Raw genomic sequence first — 26,742 nt, 5'->3', positions numbered from 1 at the left:
ACGGTTTTGGACTCAGGGGATAAGGGAACAAGTAACAGCTATTGAGTACTGAGATAAATAGACAATAGACAATAGGTGCAGAAATAGACCATTCGGCCCTTCGAGCCTGCACCGCCATTCTGAGATCATGGCTGATCATCCAGTATCAATACCTGGCTCCTGCCTTGTCCCCATATCCCTTGATTCCCCTATCCATAAGATACCTATCTAGCTCCTTCTTGAAAGCATCCAGAGAATTGGCCTCCACTGCCTTCCGAGGCAGTGCATTCCAGACCCCCACAACTCTCTGGCAGAAGAAGTTCTTCCTTAACTCTGTCCTAAATGACCTACCCCTTATTCTCAAACCATGCCCTCTGGTACTGGACTCTCCCAGCATCTGGAACATATTTCCTGCCTCTATCTTGTCCAATCCCTTAATAATCTTATATGTTTTAATCAGGTCCCCTCTCAATCTCCTTAATTCCTGCGTGTACAAGACCAGTCTCTCTAACCTCTCTGCGTAAGACAGTCCAGACATTCCAGGAATTAACCTCGTGAATCTACGCTGCACTTCCTCTACAGCCAGGATGTCCTTCCTTAACCCTGGAGACCAAAACTGTACACAATACTCCAGGTGTGGTCTCACCAGGGCTCTGCACAAATGGAAGAGGATTTCCTTGCTCTTGTACTCAATTCCCTTTGTAATAAAGGCCAACATTTCATTAGCTTTCTTCACTGCCTGCTGCACTTGCTCATTCACCTTCAGTGACTGATGAACAAGGACTCCTAGATCTCTTTGTATTTCTCCCTTACCTAACTCTACACTGTTCAGACAATAATCTGCCTTCCTGTTCTTACTCCCAAAGTGGATAACCTCACACTTATTCACATTAAACGTCATCTGCCAAGCATCTGCCCACTCACCCAGCCTATCCAAGTCACCCTGAATTCTCCTAACATCCTCATCACATGTCACACTGCCACCCAGCTTAGTATCATCAACAAACTTGCTGATGTTATTCTCAATGCCTTCATCTAAATCGCTGATGTAAATCGTAAACAGCTGTGGTCCCAATACTGAGCCCTGTGGCACCCCACTAGTCACCACCTGCCATTCCGAGAAACACCCATTCACCGTTACCCTTTGCTTTCTATCTGCCAACCAGTTTTCTATCCATGTCAATGTCTTCCCCCTAATGCCATGAGCTCTAATTTTACCCACCAATCTCCTATGTGGGACCTTATCAAATGGCTTCTGAAAATCGAGGTACACTACATCCACTGGATCTCCCTTGTCGAACTTCCTGGTTACATCCTCGAAAAACTCCAATAGATTAGTCAAGCATGATTTGCCCTTGGTAAATCCATGCTGGCTCAGCCCAAACCTATCACTGCTATCTAGATATGCCACTATTTCATCTTTAATAATGGACTCTAGCATCTTGCCTACTACTGATGTTAGGCTGACAGGACGATTGTTTTTCCCCTCCCTCCTTTCCTAAAAAGTGGGATAACATTAGCCATTCTCCAATCCTCAGGAACTGATCCTGAATCTAAGGAACATTGGAAAATGATTACCAATGCATCAGCAATTTCCAGAGCCACCTCCTTTAGTACCCTAGGATGCAGACCATCTGGACCTGGGGATTTGTTAGCCTTCTGTCCCATCAGTCTTCTCATCACCGTTTCCTTCCTAATGTCAATCTGTTTCATTTCCTCTGTTACCCTATGTCCTTGGCCCATCCATACATCTGGGAGATTGCTTGTGTCTTCCCTAGTGAAGACAGATCTAAAGTACTTATTAAATTCTTCTGCCATTTCTCTGTTTCCCATAACAATTTCACCCAATTCATTCTTCAAGGGCCCAACATTGTTCTTAACTATCTTCTTTCTCTTCACATACCTAAAAAAGCTTTTGCTATCCTCCTTTATATTCCTGGCTAGCTTGCGTTCGTACCTCATTTTTTCTCTTGCCTTTTTAGTTAAGTTCTGTTGTTCCTTAAAAATTTCCCAATCATCTGTCTTCCCACTCACCTTAGCTCTGTCATTCTTCCTTTTTTTTAATGCTATGCAATCTCTGACTTCCTTTGTCAACCACTGTGGCCCCTTTCCCCCCTTTGAATCCTTCCTTCTCTGGGGGATGAACTGATTTTGCACCTTGTGCATTATTCCCAAGAATACCTGCCATTGCTGTTCCACTGTCTTTTCTGCTAGGATATCCATCCTTTTAACTTTGGCTAGCTCCTCCCTCATGGCTCCATAGTCTCCTTTGTTCAACTGCAACACTGACACCTCCAATCTGCCCTTATCCTTCTCAAATTGCAAATGTTTTTACCCTGAGTGTGGTGAACCTTTAAAGTTCTCTGCCCTGGCTGGCTGTGGAGGCTTAGTCGAGCTTGTTCAACACAGATTGCTAGGTCTGTGAACATTAAGCTATTTGGGAGGCGGAGATAGTGCTGAGGCAGATCAGCCAGGCTCCTGATGAATGGTGGAAAGGGCTGGACTGGTGGATTGTGGATACTTTCTGCTCCTCCTCCTGTTCTTCTGCCCTGACATCACAAACCATTAGTCCCCAGACTCTGCTCTTCCCCTCCACTTCCTACCACCACTCGAACCACCTGCCCCTATTACTCAAGCAACTGAGTCAATAGATTTAAATAAATGGTTAATAACACTGTCAGGATGTGTGTTGCCAATCAGACAATTCATATTTGTGCCTGCCAATGCCAGACACCTTAGTCAGAATCAGAATCAGGTTTATTATCACTGACATGTGCCATAAAAATTGTTGTACTGCAGTAGCAATACAATGCAAGACATAAAAATTAATAGAAGTTTCAAAATAATGATAAAAGTGCAGAAGACAATTAACGAGGCAACGTGCACAAATTCATGGACTGCTCAGAAATCTGATGGCTGAGCGGAAGAGCTCTTCTTAAGTCTTTGAGTGTGGGTCTTCAGGCTCTTGTACCTCCTTCCTGATGGTAGTGAGCAGAAGGGAGCATGTCCGTTTGGTGAGGCTGATTAATGATAGACACCGCCTACTTGACGCACTGCCTCTTGAAAATATCCTTGATAGCAGGGAGGGCCGTGCCTGTGTTAGAGTTGTCTGAGTCTACAACCACCTGTTTGGCATGCCCCTTGTTTATTTCCCTCCGCAGAGAAACAGGCCCCTCGGCCCATCAAGTCTGTCCTCGCCATAGAGAACAATTAACACCAATCCTTTAATTGCCCTATTTTATTCTGCCACCTTTCCATTAAATCCTTCCAGATTCTTCCACTCAGTCTCACACTTGGGGCAATTTACAATTACAAACCTACCAACCTGCAAGTCTTTGGGATGCTGGAGGAAACTGAAACGCACACAGTCACAGAGAGAGTGGCAAATTCCACACAATCTCAATTTCCTCATGGTCTTTGAAAATCTTACATCCCGTTATCTATTCCCTTCTCACCTTTCACTACACACAGGGGGAAATAACTAACTCACGTAAAAGTGTTTGAAATAACCCCATTATACACCAAATGGATCTAAATCACAAACGAGAAAATCCGCAGATACTTGCTGAAAATCCGAGCAACGCTTTTTTTTCTCTGTGTTGTTTTTTTACATAGCTCAGTCTAATTTTTGTACTGTGTCATGTAACACCATGGTCCTGAAAAACGTTGTCCCATTTTTACTATGTACTGTACCAGCAGTTATGGTCAAAATGACAATAAAAGTGACTTGATTTGACTCAAACACTCACAGAATGCTAAAGGAAAAGCAGAATCTCCCAGTGGCCACCCATTTTAATTCCACGTCCCATTCCCATTCTGATATTCTATCCATGGCCTCCTCTACTGTCACAGTGAAGCCACACTCAGGTTGTATACCTTATATTCTCTCCTGGTAGCCTCCAATCTGATGGCATGAACATTGATTCTTTGAACTTCAGAATCAGAATCAGAATCCGGTTTAATATCACTGGCATGAGTCATGAAATTAGCAGCAGCAGTTCAATGCAATACAGAAGAAAAAAATAATAATAATAATAATAATAAATTAATAAGTAAATCCTACAAGGTGAATTTAGGGAGTTAGGAGATAAACTAAAAAGTAGGACCACAAAGGTAATAATCTCTGGATTACGACCAATGCCACATGCCAGTCAGAGTAGAAATAGGAAGATATTTCAGATGAATACATGGCTTGAAAAATGGTGCAAGGGGGAGGGATTCAAATTTCTGGGGCATTGGAACCAGTTCTGGGGGAGGTGGGACCGGTATAAACAGGACGGTCTGCACCTAGGCTGGACTGGAACCAATGTCCTAGGGGGTGCGTTTGCTACTGCTGTTCAGGAGGATTTAAAGTAATGTGGCAGGGCGATGGGAACAAGTGCAGAGAGACAGAGGGGTGTAAAATGAGGTTAGAAACAAAAAGTAGTAAGGTGAAAAGTAAAAGTGGAAGGCAGGCAAATCCAGGGAAGCAAAAGGAGCCACTTTTCAACATAATTGTATAAGGGCTAAAACATAATTGTGTAAGTGTTGTAAAAACAAGCCTGAAGGCTTTGTGTGTCAATGCGAGGAGCATTTGTAACAAGGTGGATGAATTGAATGTGCAGATAGTTATTAATGAATATGATATAGTTGGGATCACAGAGACATGGCTCCAGGGTGACCACGGATGGGAGCTCAATATTCAGGGATATTCAATATTCAGGAGGGATAGACAGGAAAAAAAAGGAGGTGGGGTAGCATTGCTGGTTAGAGAGGGGATTAACGCAATAGGAGGGAAGGACATTAGCCTGGAGGATGTGGAATCGATATGGGCAGAGCTGCATAACACTAAGGGGAAGAAAACGCTGGTGGGAGTTGTGTACAGGCCACCTAACAGTAGTAGTGAGGTTGGGGATGGCATCAAACAGGAAATTAGAAATGTGTGCAATAAAGGAACAGTGGTTATAATGGGTGACTTCAATCTACATATAGATTGGGTGAACCAAATTGGTAGGATGCTGAGGAAGAGGATTTCTTGGAATGTATGTGGGACAGTTTTCTGAACCAACATGTCGAGGAACCAACTAGAGAGCAGGCCATTCTAGTTTGGGTATTGAGTAATGAGGAAGGGTTAGTTAGCAATCTTGTCGTGTGAGGCCCCTTGGGTAAGAGTGACCATAATATGGTGGAATTCTTCATTAAGATGGAGAGTGACATAGTTAATTCAGAAACAAAGGTTCTGAACTTAAAGAAGGGTAACTTTGAAGGTATGAGACGTGAATTAGCTAAGATATACTGGCAAATGATATTTAAAGGGTTGACGGTGGATAAACCAGTGCACCCGTGGCTGACAAGGGAAATTAGGGATAGTATCAAGTCCAAAGAAGAAACATATAAATTAGCAAAAAAAAAGCGGCACACCTGAGGACTGGGAGAAATTCAGAATGCAGCAGAGGAGGACAAAGGGCTTAATTAGGAAAGGGAAAAAAGATTGTGAGAGAAAGCTGGCAAGAAACATAAAAACTGACTGTAGAAGCTTTTATAGGTTAGTGAAAAGAAAAAGATTGGTCAAGACAAGGTCCCTTACAGTCAGAAACAGGTGAATTGATCATAGGGAACAAAGACATGGCAGACCAATTGAATAACTACTTTGGTTCTGTCTTCACTAAGGAGGACATAAATAATCTTCCGGAAATAGTAAGGGACCGAGGGTCTAGTGAGATGGAGGAACTGAGGGAAATACATGTTAGTAGGGAAGTGGTGTTAGGTAAATTGAAGGGATTAAAGGCAGATAAATCCCCAGGGCCAGATGGTCTGCATCCCAGAGTGCTTAAGGAAGTAGCCCAAGAAATAGTGGATGCATTAGTGATAATTTTTCAAAACTCCTTAGATTCTGGATTAGTTCCTGAGGATTGGAGGATGGCTAACGTAACCCCACCTTTTAAAAAAGGAGGGAGAGAAAATCTGGGGAATTATAGACCGATGAGTCTGACATCAGTGGTGGGGAAAATGCTAGAGTCGGTTATCAAAGATGTGATAACAGCACATTTGGAAAGAGGTGAAATCATCGGACAAAGTCAGCATGGATTTGTGAAAGGAAAATCATGTCTGACGAATCTTATAGAATTTTTTGAAGATGTAACTAGTAGAGTGGATAGGGGAGAGCCAGTGGATGTGGTATATTTGGATTTTCAAAAGGCTTTTGACAAGGTCCCACACAGGAGCTTAGTGTGCAAACTTAAAGCACACGGTATTGGGGGTATGGTATTGATGTGGATAGAGAATTGGTTGGCAGACAGGAAGCAAAGAGTGGGAGTAAACGGGACTTCTTCAGAATGGCAGGCAGTGACTAGTGGGGTACCGCAAGGCTCAGTGCTGGGACCCCAGGTGTTTACAATATATATTAATGATTTAGACGAGGGAATTAAATGCAGCATCTCCAAGTTTGCGCATGACACGAAGCTGGGCGGCGGTGTTAGCTGTGAGGAGGATGCTAAGAGGATGCAGGGTGACTTGGATAGGTTAGGTGAGTGGGCAAATTCATGGCAGATGTGATTTAATGTGGATAAATGTTATCCACTTTGGTTGCAAGAACAGGAAAACAGATTATTATCTGAATGGTGGCTGATTATGAAAAAGGGAGGTGCAACGAGACCTGGGTGTCATTGTACACCAGTCATTGAAGGTGGGCATGCAGGTACAGCAGGCTGTGAAAAAGGCAAATGGTATGTTGGCATTCATAGCAAAAGGATTTGAGTACAGGAGCAGGGAGGTTCTACTGCAGTTGTACAAGGCCTTGGTGAGACCGCACCTAGAGTATTGTGTGCAGTTTTGGTCCCCTAATCTGAGTAAAGACATTCTTGCCATAGAGGGAGTACAGGGAAGGTTCACCAGATTGACTCCTGGGATGGCAGGACTTTCATTTGAAGAAAGACTGGATCGACTAGCTTATACTCACTGGAATTTAGAAGATTGATGGGGGATCTTATTGAAACGTATAAAATTCTAAAGAGATTGGACAGGCTAGATGCAGGAAGATTGTTTCCAATGTTGGGGAGGTCCAGAACGAGGGGTCACAGTTTAAGGATAAAAGGGAAAGCCTTTTAGGACTGAGATGAGGAAAAACTGCTTCACACAAAGAGTGGTGAATCTGTGGAGTTCTCTGGCACAGGAAACATTTGAGGCCGGTTCACTGACTATATTTAAGAGGAAGTTAGATATGGCTCTTGTGGCTAAAGGGATCAGGGGGTATGGAGAGAAAGCAGGTACGGGGTTCTGAGTTGGATGATCAGCCATGATCATACTGAATGGCGGTGCAGGCTCGAAGGGTCCAATGGCCTACTCCTGCACCTATTTTCTATGTTTCTATAATTGCAATATAAGTATATTGAATAGATTAAAAATTGTGCAAAAACATAACTAATATATATTCAGTGAGGTAGTGTTCAAGGATTCAGTGTCCATTTAGGAATCAGATAGCAGAGGGAAAGAAGCTGTTCCTGAATCACTGAGTTCATGTCTTCAGGCTTCTGTACCTCCTACCTGATGGTAACAGTGAGAAAAGAGCATGCCCTGGGTGTTGGAGGTCCTTAATAATGGACACTGCCTTTCTGAGACTCCGTTGCTTGAAAATGTCCTGGTACATTGTAGGCTAGTGCCCAAGATGGAGCTGACTAGATGTACAACCCTCTGCAGCTTCAGTCCTGTGCAGTAGCGCCTCCATACCAGACAGTGATGCAGTCTGTCAGAATGCTCTCCACAGTACAACTATAGAAGTTTTTGAGTGTATTTGTTGACATGCCAAATCTCTTCAAACTCCCTATGAAGTATAGTCACTGTCTTGCCTTCTTTATAACTGCATCAATATGTTGGGACCAGACTAGATCCTCAGAGATCTTGACACCCAGGAACCTGAAGCTGCTCACTCTCTCCACTTCTGATCCCTCTAAGAGGATTGGTATGTGTTCCTTCATCTTACCCTTCCTGAAGTCCATAATCAGCTCTTTCGTCTTACTGACATTGAGTGCCAGGTTTTTGCTGTGAAACCACTCCATTAGTTGGCATATCTCACTCCTGTAAACCTCTCATTACTAACTGAGATTCTACCAACAGCAGTTGTACCATCAGCATATTTATAGATGGTATTTGAGCTATATCTAGCCACACAGTCGTGTGTGTATATAGAGAGTAGAACAGTGGGCTAAGCACCCCTGAGGTACACCAGTGTTGATTGTCAGTGAGGCGATGTTATCACCAATCTGCACAGACTGTAGTCTTCCAGTTAGGAAGCTGAAGGTCCAATTATAGAGAAAGGTACAGAAGCCCAGGTTCTGTAACTTCTCAATCAAGTTTGTGGGAATGATGGTATCAAATGCTGAGCTATAGTCAATGAACAGCATCCTGACGTAGGTGTTTGTGTTGTCCAGGTGGTCTAAAGCCACGTGGGGAGCCATTGAGATTGTGTTGACCTATTGTGGCGATAGGCAAATTGCAATGGGTCCAGGTCCTTGCTGAGGCAGGAGTTCAGTCTAGTCATGACCAACCTCTCAAAGCATTTCATCACTGTCGATGTGAGTGCTGCTGGGTGATGGTCATTACGGTAGCTCGTGTTATTCTTCTTAAGCACTGGTATAATTGTTGCCTTTTTGAAACAAGTAGGAGCTTCTGTCTGTAGTGGTGAGAGGCTGAAAATGTCTTTGAAGCCTCCTGCCAGTTGGTTGGGATAGGTTTTCAGAGCCTTACCAGATACTCCACTGGGACCTTCCAGCTTGCGAGGGTTCACCCTTTTTAAAGATCCTGCTAACATTGGCCTCTGAGATGGAGATCACAGGGTCATCAGATGCAGCAGGGATCTTCACAGTTGTAGTTGTGTTCTCCCTTTCAAAGTGTGCATAGAAGGCATTGAGTTCATCTGGTAGTGAAGCATCGCTGCTGTTCATGCCATTGGGTTTTACTTTGTAGGAAGTAATGTCTTACAATCCCTGCCAGAGCTGTCATACATCAGATGTCACCTCCAGCCTCATTCAAAATTGTCTGTTCACTCTTGAAGTAGCCCTCTGCAAATCATACCTGGTTTTCTGGTACAGGCCTGGGTCGCCAGACTTGAATGCCACAGATCTAGCCTTTAGCAGACAACGTACTTCCTTGTTCATCCAAGGCTTTTGGTTTAGGAATTTGGTAGTGTCTTTGTAGGCACCCACTCATCCACACAGGTTTTAATGAAGTTGGTAACAACTGCAGCATACTCATCCAGGTTCGAAGATGAATCCCTGAATACAGTCCAGTCCACTGATTCAAAGCAGTCCTGTCGGTGCTCTTGTGCTTCCCTTGTCCAAACTTTCTTAGTTCTCACTGCTGGTGCTGCAGTCTTCAGTCTCTGCCTATACTCAGGGAGTAGAAGTACAGCCAGGTGATCAGATTTCCCAAACACAAAGTACACTGCAGATGCTGTGGTCAAATCAAGACATACAAAAAAGCTGGATGAACTCAACAGGTCGGGCAGCATCCGTTGAAAGGAGCAGTCAACGTTTCGGGTCGAGACCCTTCGTCAGGACTAAAGAAGGAGGGGGCAGGGGCCCTATAAAGAAGGTGGGGGGAGGGTGGAAAACCAATCAGAGGAAAGATCAAGGGGTGGGGGATGGGAAGCAGGGAGGGGATAGGCAGGAGAGGTGAAGAGGGAATCTAAGGGGAAAGCACTATGGGTAGTAGAAGAAGGCAGAGTCATGAGAGGTGATAGGCAACTAGAAGAGGAGACAGAGTGAAGGTGGGATGGGAGAATTCGATGTTCATACCAAGGGGCTGGAGACTACCCAGATGGTATATGAGATGTTGTTCCTCTAACCGATGTTTGGCCTCATCATGGCAGTAGAGGAGGCCATGTATGGACATATCCGAATGGGAATGTGAAGCAGAGTTGAAGTGGGTGGCAACCGGGAGATCCTGTCTGTTGTGGCGGACGGAACGGAGGTGCTCAATGAAGCGGTCCCCCAATCTGCGTCGGGTCTCACCGATGCAGAGGGGGCCGCACCGGGAGCACCAGATGCAATAGATTACCCCAATAGACTCACAAGTGTAGTGTTGCCTCACCTGGAAGGACTGTTTGGAGCCCTGAATGGTGGTAAGAGAGGAGGTGTAGGGACAGGTGTAGCACTTACACTTGCAGGGATAAATACCAGGTGGGAGATCTGTGGGGAGGGACGTGTGGACCAGGCAGTCACAGAGGGAGCAATCTCTGAAAAAAGCAGAGAGGGGTAGAGAGGGAAAGCTGTGCTTGGTGGTGGGGTCCTGTTGAAGGTGGCAGAAGTTGCGGAGGATAATATGCTGGATCCGGAGGCTGGTGGGGTGATAGTTGAGGACAAGGGGAACACGGTCCCTGTTGTGATGACGGGAGGATGGGGTGAGGGCTGAAGTGCGGGAAACGGAGGAGATGCGGGTGAGAGCATCATTGATGACGGCAGAAGGAAAACCACAATACTTAAAGAAAGAGGACATTTGGGATGCTTCCCCTCCCCCACCCCTTGATCTTTCCTCTAATTAGTTTTCCACCCTCCCCCCACCTTCTTTATAGGGCCCCTGCCCCCTCCTTCTTTAGTCCTGATGAAGGGTCTCAACCCGAAACGTTGATTGCTCCTTTCAACGGACGCTGCCCGACCTGCTGAGTTCATCCAGCATTTTTGTACGTCTTGATCAGACTTCCCGGGGTGAGGGCGTGGAATAGCACGGTAGGCATTCTTGATGGTGCTGCAGCAATGGTCCAGTGTGCTGTTTCCTCTGGGATTGCAAGAGATCTGTTGATGGTAATTGCTTAATGATTTTTCTCAGACTAGCCTGGTTAAAATCTGGGAATGCCTCCCCCCTCTGCCCAACACCTCCCTCTGGTGCTCTTCCCCCTTTTCTTTCTTCCATGGTCTTTTGTCCTCTCTGATCAGATCCCCCTTCTCCAGCCCTGTATCTCTTTCGCCAATCAATTCCCAGCCCCTTATTTCACTCCTTCCCCTCCCAGTTTCACCTATCGCCTTGTGTCTCTTCCTCACCTCCCTCCACCTTCTGACTCTGACTCCTCATCTTTTTTTTCCCAGTCGCGGTGAAGGGTCTTGGCCCGAAACTTCGACTGTACTCTCTTCCATTTGCTCCAGCATTCTGTGTGTGTTGATTGGATCTAAATGCTTGTTTGCCTCCAGTTTGCTCATCTGCTTCTGACCCGCCCAAAGATTACTCACTCATCTAGTGCAAGAAATAGTAAAAACTGAATTTTATCAAGCAGCATGTGATTAAGATAATTGTAAGTTAAAAAAAACACTTTGTATTGCTTTGGAATAATGTCAACGCTATCTCGTTACAAAATGAAAAGATGCAAAAAGATCCATTTTACAGATGATATATTAGTGACTGACATCACAAGGCTATGTGAAGACATTAGAAACAACAATGCAGGGAAGGGAGGTTACGTGAAGCAGCTGAACATTTCATGATCCAAGAATAACCACTTCCTCAGTAAGTATCCACTTTGGGAACTGATTTCTGCACATTCTTTGTTTGGGTTTGTTCCCTTAAAATATTTCTGGCATTTTGAACAGAACTGCTGTGAACATCCAAGGGAAGTAATACTGTGGGCTAAGCATTTCCATGTAAAATATTCGGCCCTGCAATGTTTATAAAGGCAGTTTATTTAATATCGCATTTGTTAAAGGAGCCCATAAATTGTAGGAATAGTTGGTGGTCTGGAAACCCACCACAAACCACACTCTTCCTGCTTGCTAACACAATTAAAAATTGTTCCCTGTGACTTTGCTGTCAGCGTGGCTTTAGATAACATTGCAATGAACTGCAATAAAGCTTTAGTTTTAAATTTAAAATCAATACAATATTTTATTTTCCAATATTCTGTGTCCACTCCCTACCCCTCGCATGTTCTAAACTCAAACAGAATAGAAAGCACATTGTAAGTTGGGTGTAAATCCAGTCGCCCACCTCTCTCCAGGATCGACTGCTTTGAATTCATTCCCAGCTCTCTCCATAAATATGTAATACCTTGTGACAGGTCTGTGAGTTGCAGTGAAATTTAAGCAGTGTTCTCCTGTAAGAAGGTGAAGTGCTCCTCACATCAGGGTCTGTCTGAAGTTCCTGAGGGTGGATGTACCTCAGGGAGTGTAGCAAGGGAAGCAAAGACAGGTACCAGTATGGGAAAGGGAGGGAGCAACAAAAAACGTCCATTTTACCGAGTGCCTCCAGTTTCAGCAACAACAGCTAAACAGAACCCCATAGTTCAGAGAGTTTCCAGTCGGGAATAATGTACAGGGTGATGGGGAGAGAGCAGGACAGCAGGAGATCAGGACCACTGCAGTCACTCTTTCAAAGAGCCAGCACTGACATAATGGTCTGAAAGGCCCCACAGCACTGAAGTACTTTATGTCTTTCACGGGAGAAAAGCCTTTTTTAAAAATTGGTTCCAAACTGAAGGAAAGAACTGGATGTGAGAATCAATGCTTGTTAGATAAAATAATCTAGTTTTCACAACGAGTTGTTACACACCTGTGGTGAACTACATATACCTGTCTGGACACGCCCCCTGCTGACTGCTCCTGTGGCTCCTCCCACAGACCCCTGTATAAAGGCAATTGAGGCCTGAGCCCGGCCTCTCAGTCTCCAGGATGTAGTATGGTGGTCAACCACTGCTTGTTCCTTCTTCCAGTCAATAAAAGCCGATATCTTTCCTTTACGTCTCAGAGAGAGTTATTGATGCTGCATCAACTCCTGCCCGCAAGTAGAAGTTTCCACACACCTCAGTTTTAAAACACTGTCCTTATTTTTGTCACAATGTCCCCTCAACTGTGTCAGAGAGAGGAGACCTACGAGCAACAGCGCTGGAGCTTAACCAGGAATGAGTGCCGAGCGTGACCATTTTGGGATTGTCTTCTCATCACCGTTCAAATTCTTACTGCCATTATACAATATCTGTCATGTTCTTAAGATTCAAGTGTAACTGGGTGACCATCGAATGCTATTCGTTATTGTTAAAAAGTGTACTCATCTGGGAAATGCTAGAATAGTTGTCTGTGCTTTTAAGTGGAGATGGTGACATCATTATGCACGTGGGGGACAGTGGGGAGACCATTTTGTTTTCTGCTGCAGAAGCTGTTGGGGCATTGGAATCAAGTTCCTCCAGAGCTACTGGGCTTGGTGAGGAAAGTTGAACATTAATTTACAATATCCATGTGTAGGTTTTTGGTTTGTTGGGTGGTAGTGCTGGTCTCTTGACTTGGTGTGTCTGGGTAGTCTTGTTTTGTCTGATGGGTTTGGAGCTCCTTTCCGCAAAACGTGCTAAGACGGTAGCGCAATATTGATACGCAGCAGCCTCTCCGGACTCTGGATTGGGGATTACCAAACGTTATGTGGTTTTCCTTGTGTGGACTGTTTTGTTGTGTGCTTTTTTTGTGATATCATTCCGGAGAGCGTTGTCTCATTTTTTAACTGCATTGTATTTGTGGTTTCTAAATGACAATAAACTGAATCTGAATTCATTTATGCTTTTTGGCGAATCGAGAGTATTGGTAATTTGACAAGTTTTACATGTGGATGCTTTAGATTTTCATGAGTAATGAACTTGAGGCTGGATAACGTGGGTTCCTCACCAGCCAAGTAGGTCAGGCTTCCTGTAATTTAACTACCAGGCAATATCTTGTAAAAGTTGTGCCAAAGTGTACCTTCTGTCTAACTTTATTGTTTCATGACTGATTGTGAATGTAACAGCGTAACGTGAATGTTCAGTCTCTGTTCGGGGGTTCAGCACCTGTGTACTAAAAAGTAGTAGACGTCTTAGATGAGATGTATTCGCTTACATTTTTCGCTGCGATGTGTAAGATACAGGGTTGGGGGAATTCTAATGTTGTTTGTATTGTGTTCCTTCAGAATTGCCACTGCCGTATTGGTACTGTATTAGTTTTGTGTGGTTTTCTTTGTATTTTTATACTGCATACGAAATCCGTCAATACACAAGTGTGTGGATCGAAGGTGAGACGGAGATTGTAATGGCGGGACCTGATTGTAAAGTCGTTCGTTTTGTTTTAACACTCTCTTCTGGCACTTAAACATCTAAAACAGATAAAGGAATTAAAACCCGAAAAAGTACTTGTTGTTCTGAGTGTGTACTTTTCCCCAGGCCACAACACAAGCACCCTCTGTACTTCACAGCAAAGCCAGTGAGCTGACTCTTTCATTCAGATCCTGGTTTATCTAGTGTGATTTCACACAAATTGTTACACTAGGGATTATTCCACATTGCTTTGCCACGTGAGCCCTGGCATTTTACTGACAAATATTATAGGTTATAAGTTATTGTCCCTCCCGACACTTACCTTTACAAGCAGCTACAGTGCCACACCTGCCCATTCACCACCTCCCTTACCTCCATCCAAGGCCCCAAACCAAACTTCCAGGCAAGGCAACACTTCGCCTGTGAATCTGCTAGGGCCGCCTATTGTGCTGTCTACGTTGGTGAGACCACTTCATCGAGCACTCTGCTGCATCTGCCAAAAGCAGAACATCCCAGTGGCCAAACATTTGAATTCCCATTCCCATTCCCGTTCCAACTTGTCTGTCCATAGCCTCCTCTAGTGCCATGAGGCCACCCTCAGGGCAGAGGACCAACACCTTATATTCCGTCTGGGTAGTCTCTAACTTGGTGGCATGAACGTCAATTTCTGCTTCTGATATAAAAATAAATTCCCTCCCCTTCTCCTCTTCTATTCCTCACTCTGGCCTCTTACCTCTTCTCACCTGCCTATCACCTCCCCGGCTCCCCTCCTCCTTCCCTTTCTTCTATAGTCCACTCTCCTCTCCTACCAAATTCTTTCACCTCCAGCTCTTTACCTTTTCCTCCCACCTGATTTCACCTATCACCTCCTTCCCCTCCACACACCTTTTTATTTTGATACCTTCCTCCTTCCTTCTCAATCCTGATGAAGGGTCTTAGCCCGAAACGTCGATTGTTTACTCTTTTCCATAGATGCTTCCTGACCTGCTGAGTTCCTACAGCATTTTGTGTGTGTGTTGCTTTGGATTTCCAGCATCTGCAGAATTTTTCAAGTTTAGGTTATTGAGAAGGTTGGATTTCTGTTAGAAGCTCAGGTAGCTAAAACTTTTCTGATTTGTAATCTTTTCTCTGTTGAAAAATCAATAAAATGATTGAAAATGAATGAGAAACTAAGGTAACGTAATGAGGAATATATTAAAATGTTGGATTGTAAAACAATATCAGTCTGATGTCATGCCTTTCCTATCAGTTTCCCTCCCTTGCCTGTTCCTTGCCTTCAGTGCTTTAATCCCCATGATTCACTTGGTGCACCCTGGCAGTGACAGCACACCGGAGACTTTCTCCTTGGAGGAAAAAGTCTGCCTCTCCTGTCACCAAACACATCAGGCTTCTGCCCCCTTCCTTTCCAGTCCTGATGAAGAGTGCAGCCTGAAATGTCGACTGTTTATTTCTCTCCATGGAGCTGCCTGACCTGCTGAGTTCCTCCAGCATTTTCTGTGCGTCGTCCTGATCTGTGTTTCTATTATCCCTGCATTCCAATTGGATCCCACCCCCAGGTTCTACCCTTAACCTGTACACAGAAGGCATTTTAGTGCGGCCAGTTATCCTTGGATTTTGAGAGAAAGCTGAAGCATGCAGTGGGAATCTACACAGTCACAGGGAGTGCATGCAAACTCCACGCAGACAGCAGCAGATGTTCGAATCAAAACATCTGCCAGAGCTTGAGGCAGCGGCTGTACTAGATGTTCCAGTGAGCCACACAAGTGTAGAGAGTGCCTGGGAACACCTTACCAAGTGCTTGCTTCCTCAGGGGAAGCCTTGAAGGTTCAGCGTCACCCTGAAGAGATGGAAATCTGTTTGCTTGAGTTGGCGGGATTCAAAGTTCGAAGTTCAAAGTATGTTTATTATCAAAGTACATGAAAGTTACCATGATTCATTTTCTTGCAGGAATTTACAGGAAAAAATAAGCACAACATAATTTTACGAAAAACCACATAAACGGGCTGATGCACTATCAATAACTCCAAAAGTCTGGAAGTAGAGTGAATAATGAAAGGCTTTTATTAGCAGTAAAATGGAGCACGTCCATGCTGGATGACTGTGGGAGGAGCAGAGACAGAATCACCTTTATCCAGGGGTCTGTGGGAGGAGGCACAGGAACAGTCAGCAGAGGGGCGTGTCCAGACAGATATACATGGTTTACCATATGGGCAAAGACTGACAAACAACCAATGCGCAAAAGGAGACAAACTGTGCAAATAAAAATAATGCTGAGTGTACGTGTTGTAAAGAGTTTTTGAAAGTGAGTCTAAAAGGCCTGATCTGCTGAGTGTGTAGGTTGTGGAATAAGTTCAGAATTAAGCTGGGTGAAGTTTTCCACGCTGGTTCTAAATCCCGATGGTTGTAGGGTAGTTACAGTTCCTGAAACTGGTGGTGTCTTACCTAAGGCTCCTGTACCTTCTTCCCGATGGTAGTGGTGAGCAGAGAGCAAGGCCTGGATGGTGGAGGTCCTGAGCTTTCTTGTTGCAGCTTTCCTTGCAGATGTGCTCAATGGTGGGAAGGTTTTGCCTGTGATGGACTGGGCTGTAATCTATCATTTTCTGTTCCTAGGCATTGGTACTTCCATGCCAGGCCATAATGCAACCAGTTCGGGTACTGTCCACTGTGCATTTATTGAAGTTTGTCACTGGATTCATCCTGTGTCATTCTGTCCCAGCTGAGAGCATGCAGAACACATGCCAGCCATTCCTAATCTGTTCCACAGCAGTGCTCTCTGCAGAATCGTCTATTGTACATCGGGAAGTCATTCAATGCAGAAGGCTGTGTGGAACCTTTCAGCACATGCCGTACTACTGATGATTTATGTGTCCTGTCTCTGAATCTGAGAGAAAATTCTTCAGCAAGTAGAAGTAGGTTTATGGCAACAAATCAGGGACACTTGCAAAGGAAGAATGACGGTTCAGCAATTGGAAAAATAATTCCAGGAATGCAGCAACAAGGGACCAAAGCTTCCTTGTCGCTAGGTTGCGAGTTCCGTCGGTGAGATTCACTCAGAATAAGAGAACACAGTTTTAAAGCAGGCAGATAGAAAGGAAAATTCAGAGCTAGCCCATGCTGGGCGGCTGCCTGCAAAACATACACTTGTTTGGTAGGGTAGATCGAGTGAATAAACAAATGGTTGTTATTTTTACTTCCAGCCAAGAGTTCATCCTGCTTTCACTCTTAAACTGAATGTATTGCAAGTAAAATCTGTTCAGAATGCAACAGATTGTCCACGTAACATCCTGATCTTGAGCCAAGAATGGTTGCACTGTTGGCAAATGTTTGACCAATTTCATACTGCAATGTTGCAGGTCAGAATGCTGGCGACTGAGATAGATAAATAGTTACACAGGACAAGTACTGGGAGCAATTTTTTTTTAGAAAATCAGAGAATTATCAACACAGAGAGAGAAATAGATGTCTTAATGACTTAGGGAGTCAATAGAATGGAAAAGACCCTTCCATTTCACCTTCTCCATGCCAACCATTATGTCTATCTACACTAATCCTGTTTGCCCCATTGGGCCCATCTCTCCAGACCTTTCATAGCCCAATTCAAATACCTTTTAATTATTGTAATTATATCTGCCTCCACCATCTCCTCTGGCAGTGCATTCCAGATATTCACCATCTTCAGTGTGAAAAATGTACCCCTTAGACCTCCTTTAGAAAATTTTCTTCTCACCTTAAACCCATGCCTTCTAGTTCTTCCCTTGGGGTGAGGGGGAGAAAAGGATTCTGAATAACTGTTTTATCTGTACCCAAAAATTTCATAAACTTTTATAAGGTCACACCTCGACCTCCTACATCTCAGTGGGAATGAGTCCAGCCTATCTAATTAACAGCCCTTTGTTCCAGACAATCTGGTAAATCAATGGCAAAGCCACCATTTATTTCCCAGAGCTAACTGAAATATCTTGGTCAGGTCCCCAGCATCTCTCCCTTGTCTTTACAGCAGAGCTTTATACACCTGGGGATTTACTCACCTTAAATCACGGCAAAATATCTAAAGACAAGTCCTAAAGGTCCTGAAGAAGGGTCTCGGCTCAAAATGTCAACTATTTATTCCTTTCCATAGATGCTGCCTGATCTGCTAAGTTCCTCCAGCATTTTGTGTGTGTTGCTTTAGATTTCCAGCATCTGCAGAACTTTGTGTTCAAAACATCTCATTCCTCCTTTTCAGTGATAACATGTTCTAGAATTTCTCCATCCAACAATGCCTTCCACCTTAATGAATACAGCTAATTCATTCTCTGGCTCCATGTCCAGATGTCTCTTTTGGTCTCTAATGGGCCTCAGTCTTTTCCTTAACATACTACTGAAATGTGAGTTTCCTTAATCTTCTTTTGTAAGTGCCTCCTACCATTTCTATGTTCCTGAAGGCCTCTGCTGTTTCCAGCTCTCCATACCTGCAGTATGCTTCCTACATCCCTTGAACCTTCCACTATATTCCTTGGCAGAGTTCCTTGGATGTGCTGTCTCTGTCTTTCACTCTGATTGCAATATGTTCGCCCTAAACTCGCATTGTTTTACTGAAGCTAACAATTCACCTCCTGACATCCCAGAGCTTTTCCATCATCTACTAGGCGCTAATAAAGAATGAGTTAATTTGGTAAATTAAACTGGTCATTTATACCGAGTCACAGTGCCTTCCACCTAGGTCATTTCATCACATCAGTGCATTGAAGGAGTGCAAGGTAAAGCCAAGAGAGAATGCAGAATAAAGTGTTACTGTAACAGAGAAAGTGCAGTGCAGGCAGACAATAAGGTGCAAGGTCATGATGAGGTAGATTGTGAGGTCAGGTGTCCATCTTATCATATTCAAAAATCTTATAACAGCAGGATAAAAACTGTTCTTGAGCCTAGCATTATGTGCTTTCAGGCTTTTGTAACTTCTGTCCGATAGGATGGGGGAGAAGAGAGCAGGTGTGGGCTGGAGGTGTCTTGTATTATATTGTCTACTTTACTGAGGCAGCGAGAGGGATAGACAGAGTCTATGGAGGGGAAGCTGGACCCTGTGATGTGCTGAGCTGTGTACACAACCCTCTGTAGTTCTTGAGGTCTCAGACTGAACGGTTGTCATACCGAACTGTGATACATCTGGATAGGATGCTTTCTATGGCGCAGTGATAAAAATTGGTGAAGGCCAGCAGGAACATTTTTAAATCCCACAACTCCCTGTTCAACAGCACAGCAGGAATAGCTTCACCAGTAGAACAAAGGATAACAAGAAATAGGAGCAAGAGAAGGCCATCTGGCCCACTGAGCTAGCTCCTCCACTTGACAAGACCATCTCTGTGTGTCCTCCCTGTGGAATGCATGGGGTGTCTTCAGGTTCTGCAGTTTCCTCCCACAGTCCAAAGACATACTGGCTAGGTGGATTAGTCATTAAAAATTGTCCCATCTGTAGGTTGGGGTTCGGATTAAATTGAGGTTTAGTCAGAGGTTGCTGGGGCAGCACGGATGGAAAGCTGGAAGGACCTATTCCACATTGTATCCCCAAATAAAAATAAACGGCTGCTCTGGCTGGAGACTCAACTCCACTGACTGACCTTTTTCCCATAAATCTCTGTTCCCCTGCTCTGCAGAAACCTAGCTCACTTAGCCTTATATATCTTTATGGGGTCACCTCTACTGCTTCCCCAGGAAGAGAATTCCACAGATTCACTACTCTCTGGAAAAAGAGTTTCTCCTTATCTTCATCTTAAATCCATTCCCCCAAACCTTGGGCAACTCTTATGGAAACCACTATCTTGCCTCTATCTTACCTAGCCCTTTCATAATTTTATAAGTTTCTACGTTCCTCTCACATTTTTCTGAATTCCAGTGAGTGTAGTCCCTGGTGACTCAATCTCTCCTCCAGCTAACTCCTTCATCTCTGGGATCAGACTGGTGAACTTCTACTGCACTGCCTCCAGTTTGTCTCTCTCATTGCAGCAGTTCAAGAAGATAGCTCACCCTCATTTTCTCAGGTGTAACTGGGGATCGGTGGTAGATTCTGTCCTTGCCAGTGATGCCCAGAGCTCAAGAAATGCTTGACAAGTCAGCAAGTTTCTCACTTCTTGTCCTTACTCCTGCACACGCCTACTTCCCCCTCACCTGGCTTCACCTATCACCTTCCAGCTTGTATTCCTTCCTCTCCCCCACTTTCCTATTCTGGTTTTCTCCCTTCCTTTCCAGACCAAGGTTTTCAGTTCAAACCGTCCATCACTCATTCCTTTCTTTAGATGTTGCCTGATTTGCTGAGTTCTTCCAGCAGTTAGTGTGTGTTGTTCCGGATTTCCAACATCTGCAGAATCTCTTTTGTGTACTTAGTGTGACACTGGTGGACGCACTGGCTGCTTTACTGAATGCTGAAGCCAGTCTGCTATTTATTGTTCTTCTCAAAACAAAACTTGGTATACTGAATGCAAGGAGCTGGGCTGAAATCACATTGCAGTCATGTAAGATGTGAGAGAGGCCACACTTGTGTTGTGTACAGTTCTGTCCACCCTATTACAGGAAAGATGTTGTTAAGCTAGAAAGAGTGCCAACAACATTTACGATGACGCTGCCTGGACTTGAGAGCCTGAGTCAGCAAAGGGTAAACAACAAGAGCAGGAGAGGTTTTGAAGTCAATGGACCAAATAGGGGCAGGTGGGACTGTGGGTAGCTCACTGGGCAACACAGTTGGAGTGGATGTGTTGGGCCAGGGAGTCTGCTTCAATGCTCTACATATGATTGTATGACTGGTGAGAATGACTTACTGTCCTGAGATGTGGGATGCCCGAGTCCCAATTTTTTCCATATCTCTTCAGACCGGTTTCAGAGGTGAAATCTGGTTTATTTTTCCTTTCCTTGCACAGCATTTGTGAGACAAGCTTGTTATTGCTGCTGTTGCCTCTGCTGAGATGGGTAAGCATGTCAAATCACCGCTTATCCCAGATTCTCTGCCCCATGAGCGCCTCAGGCAGTGTTTCAATCCATGAATCCACTGAGCAGTTTTGGTTCTCTTTTCAAAGGCAATGCTAGACATTTGGGAATGATTTCACGCAGTCATCGGGTACTTCAGATAGTGTTGTCACCCAACACAGGCTGAAACTTTCATCTATTAGGCAGTTAGATTACGTGCATAGAGCACTGTCCCCTAAAGCAACAGCATGTTCCACTGTTTGCAAATGTTTAATACATATTTAAAGTTGTAACATTATGACTATTGTACGTATTTGTATGACATTTGATTAATGAGAATATTTTAACATTTATTTACCATTGTTTAGTCTTGGACTGCTCTGCTGTCGGATTCCACATTCTAAAATCCAGCAGAAAGTCATGTTTTGCATCAAACTGTACATTTATGTCTTGTACAGAAGGAAGGAGCAGCGGGGAAGTAATGTTGCTGCTGCTGAGGTATGGCGAGAGGTGTTTGAGAGATCTATTCAGATAATATTTTCTGATAAACCCAAGCAGGCATCTCTGCATGACAAGCACAGCTCTAATGTGAAGCTATCAAAAGGAATGCTGGAACCTATTTCAACAGTTTGTGTGCATATCTCAATATTTAGACAATTTATGTGGATGATACCCAATCAAGAGTTGAACCTGAAGAGACAGCTTGGGCTTCAAACAGAAAACATAGGATAGCGGGAATGAAAACTCCACGGTGTGCATTGTCTGTTAGTTGGAGAAGTACTCCATGAATGCTGCTGGTGTTGCAAGTGGCAGACAGACTTTAAAGTACAAAGGTCAGGGTAAACGTATTATCTAAATGCATCACATTACTATATGATACTTTGAGATTAATTTCACAAGACCGTAAGACTCAGGGACAGAATTAGACCATTTGGCCCATCAAGTCTGTTCTGCCGTTCCATCATGGCTGATTTATTATTCCACTCAAAGCCATTCTGCCGCCTTATCCCAATAACCATTGACAACCACTTATCAGTCTCTGCTTTAAACATATCCACTGATTTGGCCTCCACAGTCATCTGTGGCAATGAATTCCACATATTCACTGCCCTCTGGCTAAAGAAATTCCTCCTCATCTCTGTTCTAAATGGACATCCCTCTATTCTGTGCCTATGCCCTCAAGTCCTGGACTCCCCCAGTATAGGAAGCATCCTAACCTCATCCACTCCATCTAGGCCTTTCAATATTCTAAAGGTTTCAATGAGAACCCCTCATTCTTTCAGACTCCGGTGAGTACAGGCCCAGAGCCATCAAATGCACCTTATAGTTAAGCATTTCATTCTTGAGAACCTCCTTTGGACCCTCCCCAATGGCAGTACATCTTTTCTGAGATAAGGAGCACAAAACTGCACACAATACTCCAAGTACAGTCTGACCAAAGCTTTATTAAGTCTCAGCATTACAACATTGCTTTTATATTCTAGTCCTCTCAAAATGAATGCTAACATTGCATTTGCCTTCCTTACCACTGACTCAACCTGCAAGTTTACCTTTAGGAAATGCTGCACGAGGACTCCCAAGTCCCTTTGCATTCTGATTTCTGAATTTGCTCCTGTTTAGATAATAATCTGCACTTGTATTCGTTCTATGAAAGTGTATGACCATACACTTCCCCATGCAGTATTGAATCTGCCACTTACTTGCCCATTCTCTTAATCTGAGTCCTTCTGCAAAGTCTCTGCTTCCTCAGCAATACCTGCCCCTCCACCCATCCACAAACTTGGCCATGAAGCCATCAATTCCATCATCAAGATCACTGACATATAACGTGGTAAAGAAGTAAGAAGCTTCCCGACACTAGCTGCTGCAGAACACCATGAGTCACTGGCAGCCAACCAGAAAATATAAACCATTTATTCCCACTCTTTTCCTTTTGCTAGTAAGCCAATCGTCTATCCATGCTAGTGCACAATGAAGTGTTGACAAGCTTGTGTTGTTTTCCCTAGAATGATGGAGGCTGAGGGGAGTTCTGATAGAAATTTGTAAGACCACGAGAGGGATAGATGGAGTATCAGGCAGTGTCTTTTTCCCAGGGTCAAAATATCTGACCGTAGAGGACATGCATTTAATGTGAGAAGCTGAAAGTTTAACAGAGATGTTAAGACCGTAAGACCAGAAGACATAGGAGCAGAATTAAGCTATTTGACCCATCGAGTCTGCTCCACCATTCAAGCATGGCTGATCCTCTTTCCTTTCCTCAGCCCCACTCCCAGTCTTCTCTCCATAACACTGATGCCGTGTCCAAACAAGAACCTATCAAGCTCTGCCTTAAATTCGCCCAACGACCTAGCCTCCACAGCTTCCCGTGGCAATAAATTTCACAGATTCACCACACTTTGGCTAAAGGAATTTCTCCATATCTCTGTTTTAAATGGATGGCCTTCTATCCTGAGGCTGTGCACTCTTGTCCTAGACTCCCCCACTATGGGAAACATCCTTTCCACATCCACTCTGTCTAGGACTTTCAACTTTTGAAAGTTTTTAATGAGATTTTCCTTCATCCTTCTAAATTCTATGAGCACAGACCCAGAACTATGAAATGTTCCTCATATGATAACCCTTTCTTTCCCGAAATCATCCTTGTGAACTTCTGTTGAACCCTCTCCAATGCCAGCACATCTTTTCTTAGATGAGGAGCCCGAAACTATTCAAAATACTCTAGGTGAGCCTCACCAGTGCCTTATAAAGCCTCAGTATCACATCCCTGCTCTTGTATTCCAGACCTCTTGAAATCAATGCTAACATGGCATTTGCCTTCCTCACCACTGACTCTCCTGTAAGTTAACATTTAGGGTGTTCTACACAAGGACTCTCAAGTAACTTTGCATCTCAGGTTTTTGGATTTTCTCCCCATTTAAAAAATAGTCTGCATATTTATTTTCTACTACTAAAATGCATGACTATGCCTTTTCCAATATTGTTTTTCATTTGCCACTGTTGCCCATTCTCCTAATCTGTCTAAGTCCTTCTGAATCCTACCTGTTTCCTCAACACTACCTGTCACTCCACCAATCTTCATATTAGGTGCAAATTTGGCAACTAAGCCATCTATTTCATCATCTAAATCACTGATATATAGCATAAAAAAGTGGTCCTAACACTGACCCCTGTGGAACACCACTAGTCACTGGCAGCCAACCAGAAAAGGATCCTTTTATTCCCACTCACTGCCTCCTTCCAATCAGTCAATGCTCTAACCATATTAGTAACTTTCCTGTAATACCATGGGCTCTTAACTTGATAAGAAGCCTCATGTGGGGCCTTGTCAAAGGCCTTCTGAAACTCCAAATATACAACATCCACTACACCCCTTTTATCTATCCTAATTGTAATCTTCTCAAAGAATATCAAAAGGTTTGTCAGGTAAGGTTTTCCTTTAAGGAAACCATGCTGACTTGTCCTGTGACTCCAAGTACACTGTAACCTCATCGTAGCAATTGTCTCCAACATCTTCCCAACCACTGAGGTCAGGCTAACTGATATACAATTTCTCTTCTGCTGCCTTCTTCCTTTCTTAAAGGGTGGAGCGACATTTGCAATTTCCAGTTGTCTGACACCACGCTAGAGTTCAATGATCTTTGAAAGATCTTTGCTCATGCCTCTACAATCCCCAACACCACCTCTTTCAGAAATCTAGGGTGCAGTTCATCTGGCCCAGGTGACTTATGCACCTTTATGCCCTTCAGCTTTTTGAGCACCTTCTCCCTTGTAATAGTAACTGCACTTATTTCTCTACCCTTGCACCCTTTAACATCTGTCACACTGCCAGCGCCTTCCACAGTGAAGCCTAATGCAAAATACTTAGTTAGTTCATTTGCCATCTTCTTGTCCCCCATTATATTTTCTCCCACCTCATTTTCTAGCAGTCCTATATCCACTCTCATCTGTCTCTCATTTTTACATACTTGAAAAAGCTCTTTCTATCCACTTTGATATTGTTTGCTAGCTTGCTTTCAAATTTCATCTTTTCCCTCCTAATCATTCTTTTAGTTGCTCTCTGTAGGTTTTTAAAAGTTTCCCAATCCACTCTCTTCCCACTAATTTTTGCTGTGTTGGATGCCATCTCATTTGCTTTTACATTAGCTTTGAATTCCCTTGTCAGCCACGGTTGTACTATTTTGCTATTTGAGTATTCCTTCATTTTTGGAATACATCTATCCTGCACCTTCTTAATTTTCCCCAGAAACTCAAGCCATTTAAGGGCAAGTTTTCTTACAGAGTGGAGGACACCTGGAATGCACTGTCAGGTTGCTAGTGGAGGTAAATACAATAGAGCCTCTTAACAGAAGGTTGTAAACTCATCCAGCTCCATCAGGGGCACACCCCTCTCCCCCCTGCATCAAGGTTATCTTCAAAAGGTGATGACTCACTAAGCGGCATCCATCATTCATGACCTCCACCACCCAGGACATGACCTCTTCTCATTTCTGTAATCAGGGAGCCTGAAGACACACTCAAGGTTCTGGGAACAGCTTGCTCCCTCTGCGATCACATTTCTGAACAGACCACGAATCTATCAAACACTACCTCATTATTGTTGCTGTCCTTTTTGCAGTACTTTATGTATTTTTATTTATTTATTATTTATCATTTATAGTCTATTTTATGTATTGCACTGTACTGCTGCCACAAAACAATAAATTTCACAACATCTATCATGTCAGTGATAATAACCGATTTTGATTGGGGTTCTTTTCCTTCTACCAATGCTTCCCCCATTTTCTTCACTGAATGTTTTGACTAAACACTTTGGAGGAGACGTTGACATGAAATGTCCTTTTCTCCCCGCTTCTTCGGTGTTGGCTGATCTGCTGAGTATTTGTTGACTGCAGGAGTACTTTTACTGGAAGAGGTAAAAATCTCACTGACTGGCCATTTCTGGTAACTTGTATCCATGGTACAAAGGCTCCTCTGGTTAGGAAGTCCTAACCAACAGAAATACCATTTTACACAAATTCTCCCATCCCTTCTTGAAGCATTTCATTCAAACTCATTCAGTCGAATTCCAAGTTACAACCGACCCGATTGCGCAAATTGATAAATCATTCCAGAAACATTGAGAAAAGGAATAAAGTTTGTTCTTATTGAATATTGTGTGGGAAATAAAACAATACAAAATGCAAAAAAAAACCCAACAGATTTTGCCAGTGTTTATGCCTGATCACTCACTACTGTGAGCAAAAAGATTTGGGCTGACACCCCTTCGTTACCTCAGCCTCTCCCGTACAGGGCCCATAAACAGCCGCTGTCTTCATCTGCAGGGCACTTCTTCTGCGGTGTTGCATTGTGGGAATCTACGACAGCCATGACCAGCTTCTGGTCATGATATGGACCGTAGAGTTGGGCCTATCTGCAGTGATAGACACAGGAGGTTCTGTAGATGCTGGAAATCTTGAGCGACACATACAAAATGCCGGACGACCACAGCGGACCAGGCAGCATCTATGGCGGTAAATAAACAATCGCTATCTCAGGCTGAGACCCTTCATCAGGGCTGACTACAGTGAGCTCGCTTTATCCTACCACGCCATGAATATCAGCTACACCATCTTTCTCCTTTGATACCTATTTATCCAATCCAATCCCTCTTCCTGATTGCCCCTTCCCTGAGCATTTCACATCTGGGAAACACATGAAGAGTGTGCTCCAAGGCATGGGTTCAAACTGGAGAGGGTGTGACAAAGGAGGACAATGCGACAACCTAGCGTAGGCGGAACGTCATATCCAAATCTTATTGCCTCCTCGCGTTGTGTGACTGA

Source organism: Hypanus sabinus, chromosome 8, assembly GCF_030144855.1.
Source record: "Hypanus sabinus isolate sHypSab1 chromosome 8, sHypSab1.hap1, whole genome shotgun sequence".
Lineage (NCBI taxonomy): Eukaryota > Metazoa > Chordata > Chondrichthyes > Myliobatiformes > Dasyatidae > Hypanus > Hypanus sabinus.
This window is presented reverse-complemented; position numbering follows the sequence as displayed.